The sequence below is a fragment of the Macaca fascicularis genome, chromosome 17, assembly GCF_037993035.2.
Source record: "Macaca fascicularis isolate 582-1 chromosome 17, T2T-MFA8v1.1".
Lineage (NCBI taxonomy): Eukaryota > Metazoa > Chordata > Mammalia > Primates > Cercopithecidae > Macaca > Macaca fascicularis.
The window spans coordinates 8,660,638-8,665,931 of NC_088391.1; the positions used below are offsets into that span (position 1 = coordinate 8,660,638).

General features: G+C 44.2%; 1 long non-coding RNA gene across 1 annotated transcript; it reads right to left on the reverse strand.

Moving 5' to 3' along the window:
• LOC141408957 (uncharacterized) lies at nucleotides 1–1,676 on the reverse strand. The gene is made up of 3 exons (XR_012426782.1): nucleotides 1,503–1,676; nucleotides 1,271–1,410; nucleotides 1–539 (listed from the first exon to the last, which is right to left on the reverse strand). It is a non-coding gene; the product is annotated as an uncharacterized lncRNA (long non-coding RNA).
• Between the last annotated feature and the right edge of the window lie 3,618 nt (nucleotides 1,677–5,294).

Here is a 5,294-nt window from a genome sequence, read left to right on the forward strand (position 1 = left end):
TTCCTCTCTTCACAGATTCTTTATTTCAGAAAATGAGTATTTCATCACGTACAAACGTCATATCACTTCCAGCTCCATTGCCACCTGGAAATGTTCTTTCTACTGTTTTACTAGGGATTATTTAAAGGCTGTTGGGAACTCTCCAGAGAACACAGTTTCTGGGATGCCTTCAGTCATATTGAAACGCACATTCGCGTCAACTGCACTGTAGAGGAAAGGGGATATTCTCCCTTCCCATTATGGCTGAGGCCCTTATAAGAAAAAAAGACAGATTAATAAGAGAAAAGCATCCAAGTGTATTTGATATAAGTTTTACACGATACAAGACACTTTATAAGGAAACGAAGACCCAAAGAAACGGGTAGACCTGTGTGTTTTTTATGTTCATTTTGATGAAGAAGTAGATAGTCGTGGAGAGGTACAATTGAATAAAAAACAAGTACGGTCGGGTGGTAGCGCAGTGCGAGGGGAACCCAGCAGGTCCTGTTCAGACTCCTGTCTGTGGTGCTGTGTCTTCAGAGATCAGGATGCTCCTTTGCCTGGGTAGAGGGAGGGCACCTCTTGAAAAACAGTCTTAGGTCTGTCTTCAGGGGAAGGTAGGAGACGCTTTCCCTGGTGCTACAGCTTGCTTCAGGGGATGAGTGAGAGGAAGGTGACCCCATGTTTTGGGGTCGTGTGTCATGAACCCCATCATTACCAGTTTTATCTTTTGAGTGCTGAGAGGAGATTCTTGAGGTTAACAAGTAAGTGCTAATGAAAAGCAAAGTATCTTTTTCTTTTTTTGGCAGGTTCTCGCTCTGTGGCCCAGGCTGGAGTGCAGTGGCATGATCACAGCTCACTACAGCCTCTATCTCCCAAGCTCAGGTGATCCTACCATCTCAGCCTCCCAAGTATCTGGGAATACAGGCACGTGCTGCTATGCCCAGCTAATTTTTTAATTTTTTTGTAGAGATGAGGTCTTGCTATGTTGCCCAGACTGGTCTCCCAACTCCTGGGCTCAAGCAGTCCCCCTGCCTCAGCCTTCCAAAGTGCTGGGATTATAGACTGAGCCACCATGCCTGGCCCCAAAGTATCTTTTTAAACGCAGCCTCTTTGAGTTTCAGTACAACATCTATTTACTCGCTTCGTTTAAATTCTCAAAGCAGATGAGATGTAATTAATACATACATCATGATGACATTTCCCATAGCACAATAAAACTTAACTTTCAAATTAAGCCACTCTGCTACTGAACATTAGCATTTTTAAGGTAAAGCATGATGGTTCATACCTTTTAAAAAAATAGATAATGGGTCACATCAGCTTTCTTCCCCGGTGGCATCTCTCAGCATTCTACTGAATTCCTCAGACACAGCCACTAGACTAGCCCAGATGAACGTACTCAAGCAGGACACAGTCCAGACTTCCCAGCTAGTCTCAAACAAAACAGAGCAGAATAAAAGCCACAACATCCCATGGAATTCCTGTAAACAGACATAATGTTATGCAAATGGCCATCTAACCTATTTGGTACTTGGCCAGTTGTTACAGGAAAGGGGTCCTGATCCGCTCCCCAAGAGAGGGTTCTTGTATCTCATGCAAGAAAGAATTCAGGGTGAGTCCATAAAGTAAAGTAAAGCAAGTGTATTAGGAAAATAAAGGAATAAAAGAATGGCTACTCCATAGACAGAGCAGCCCCAAGGGCTGCTGGTTGGCCATTTTTATGGTTATTTCTTGAGTATATGCTAATCAAGGGGTGGATTATTCATGCCTCCCCTTTTTAGACCATATAGGGTAACTTCCTGACATTGCCATGGCGTCTGTAAACTGTCATGGCGCTGGTGGGAGTGTAGCAGTGAGGACGACCAGAGGTCATTCTCATGGGCATCTTGGTTTTGGTGGGTTTTAACTGCTTTCTTTGCTGCAACCTGTTTTATCAGCAAGGTCTTTATGACCTGTATTTTGTGCTGACCTCCTATCTTATCCTGTGACTTCGAATGCCTTCACCATCTGGGAATGCAGCCCAGTAGCTTTCAGCCTTTTTACCCGACTCCTATTCAAGACGGAGTTGCTCTGGTTCACATGCCTCTGACACGATGGTGATGGAGAAAGAAAAGAGAGTTAGAAACAAAATGATCATTTTATAGAGAAACTCAGTCCCTACAAACAGCATCCTGTTTTTGGGAAAAGCCCTGGGGGACAATGTCATAAACACTTCCCTCTCATTTTTCTTCCCATATTTCCAGTCCTGTCTGCTGCTTTATTTCACAAAAAGCATTAATTACATTTTGTCAGGAATGAAAGGTCATTTTGTACTGGTGGCCTGGCATGGAGAATATCAGGGACTGCGGACTTTCAGTGAGTCAAAGATCAAGGCCAAATTGATAGTCTGGGAGAAATAAGTATGCTATTTATGGAAGTAAGCATTTAAAACTCATTTTTTTTTAAATTGTACTTTTAGGAGCTATGGGGACATACTGAAATAGACTTATTCTTTTTAAGTACAGTTTCATTCATGTAAACACATTGTTTTATAAAGGCTTGGAGGCAGATGAATTAATACTTGGGTGTTTGGTGCTAATTTTACTGTTTAACAAGAGAGAGAAGGCAGGCTGGGAGGAGCCAGGATTTGCCTTTGTTCTGTTCAATAGAGGGCAGACGCAATGACTTCTTTCACGGAGGACCTAAAACTCTGGAGAACAGGGTCCCTCAGATTTTAATGTGGCTGCATATTGCCTGGGGACATCGTCAAATGCAGGTTCTCATTTAGCAGCTCAGGATGGGGCCTGAGATTCTGCATTTCAAGCAAGCATCGGGCATCGCTACTATTGCTTGGTGGACCGACCACACTTTGCGCTGTGCTGTCTTAGTGTAGCATTGCTGAACAAGTTGAATTTGCACCTCATTAAAATGACACTTGTGCTAAGAAGCAAACAGGTGCTTTGCATCCTCTTAGAGCTACAGAGCAGAAAGCCCCGAACAACAGGAAGACCAGGCCTTCTGGGCTGTTAACCTGCTTGGCTCTCTTATCAATTAATTGGAGTCCTTGTTTGGTTTGAGACTTAAAAGTGTACTTTATACTTTCCAGTGAGGTTGCAGAGTGCAAACGAGGCTTGGTGTGGATGGTTGATGATTCAACAGCTTCTCAGACACATTCGTGTTCCCAATTTTTTTTTTTTTTTTGAGACAGAGTCTCACTCTGTCACCCAAGCTGGAGTGCAGTGGCACGATCTCGGCTCACTGCAACCTCTACATCCCAGGTTCAAGCAATTCTCCCGTCTCGGCCTCCCAAGTAGCTGGGATTACAGGTGACACCACCACGCCTGGCTAATTTTTGTATTTTTAGAAGAGACGGGGTTTCACCATATTGGTCAGTCTGGTCTCGAACTCCTGACCTCGGGTCATCCACCTGCCTCAGCCTCCCAAACTGTTGGGATTATAAGCATGAGCCACCACACCTGGCCAGTGCTTCCATTTTATAGAGAAACCCAGTCCCTCCAGACAGCATCCTGTTTTTGGGAAAAGCCCTGGGGGACAATGCCATAAACAAACATTTCCCTCTCATTTTCCTTCCCATATTTCTTGTCCTGCCTGCTGCTTTATTTCACAAGAAGCATTAGTTAAATTTTGTCAGGAATGAAAGGTCATTTTGTGCCAGTGGCTTGGCATGGAGAACACCAGGGACTGTGGGCATTCAGTGAGTCAAAGATCAAGGCTAAAGCCATGAAGTCCTATGTAGAGAGGTTGCAACCAAATCTCAAAATCTGCCAGCGCTGAGCTTTCGTCTTTGCATAAGGTCATTTTCTTTATTATTGGATGTTCATAAACAGTCACAGGGCTGTGAGCAAAATAGTCTCAAATATTTTCTCTTCCTAAAACTCAAACATATCACCCTCTCTGTGACCTTGGGACCCACAGACATCTGGCAACTTCCGGATTCAGTTGCAAGTTCTTAAACTGGTAACAGCATGGTAGGTTTCTGTTGTCCTTGTCTCTGTAGTCATTGGCCACTCACTGCCAGCTCCATCTGACCCTTTCCCCACGTACACATATACCTACTAAAACATTACCAATGTGAAAAAATAAATTGAGGTGCTTTAAAATCTTAAAGGGTTTATTCATCTTATTCATAAACAGGGAGCTCCAGACCTCAGGCAATTTGGGGCTCTGGCAAAGGGCTGGGGGTCAGGGGTGGGGAAGAAGTCTTTTACAAGACCAGTTCACTCAGAAGCAGGACAAAAAAATATATACTTGATTTGTTAAAGTACAGTAATAGCCTCATTTGGATTATTCCAGTGAAAAGTCCCTGGTTAGAGGTTGGTTGGTGGTTTCTGATTGGTTAACCCAACCATTGACATTGAGTTGGGTTCTGGATTGCTCACCTAGGAACCCAGGGCATGGGAGCAACCCCAACTTAAAGGCCTCCTAATTAATTATTATTATTCTTCTTATTATTTTTGAGATGGAGTTTCACTCTTGTTGCTCAGGCTGGTGTGCAATGGCGCGATCTCAGCTCACTGCAACCTCCGCCTCCCAGGTTCAAGTGATTCTCCTGCCTCAGCCACCAGAGTAGCTGGGATTACAGGGGTGCACCACCACACCCAGCTGATTTTTGTATTTATAGTAGAAACGGGGTTTCACCATGTTGGCCAGGATGGTCTCGAACTCCTGACCTCAAATGATCCACCTGCCTCAGCCTCCCAAAGTGCTAGGCCTCCCAAAGAGCCACTGTACTCGGCCCTAATTAATTATTTTTAACACCTGTCATCATTCTTGAGTCCACTTTATGCAGGTCTTTAGTCTGAGATGCACAAGATTAAAAGGGGCTGTTTTTGGTGACCCCATGCTTCCATATTCTAACATCCAATTTCCTTTACTCAATGCCATTTTCTCAATGTCATAGTCACTAGGGCCACACGTAAATGAATAGTGCAGTCTTCCTTCTTCCTGGGCACATACTGCTCTGGCTTGGATGTGGTTTATCCCCACCAAAACTCATGTTGAAATTTGATCCCCAACATGGTCGTGTTGGAAGTGGGGCCTAATAGGTTCTCCCTTGAATAGATTAATGAGTTTTCTCTCTCCAGGGAACGAATTAGTTCCCACCGGAGTGGTGTGTGTTTGTTTGCTTGGTTGTTTTTTAATGAGACAGTCTCACTGTGATGCCCAACCTGGTCTTTAATTCCTGGGCACAAGTGATCCTCCCACCTCAGCCTTCTGAGTAGCTGGGACTACAGGTGTACACCCTGTGACAGTGGGTTGTTAAAAAAAGTCTGGCTCCCTCGGTTTCTCTCTCTTGCTTCCTCTCTTGCCAT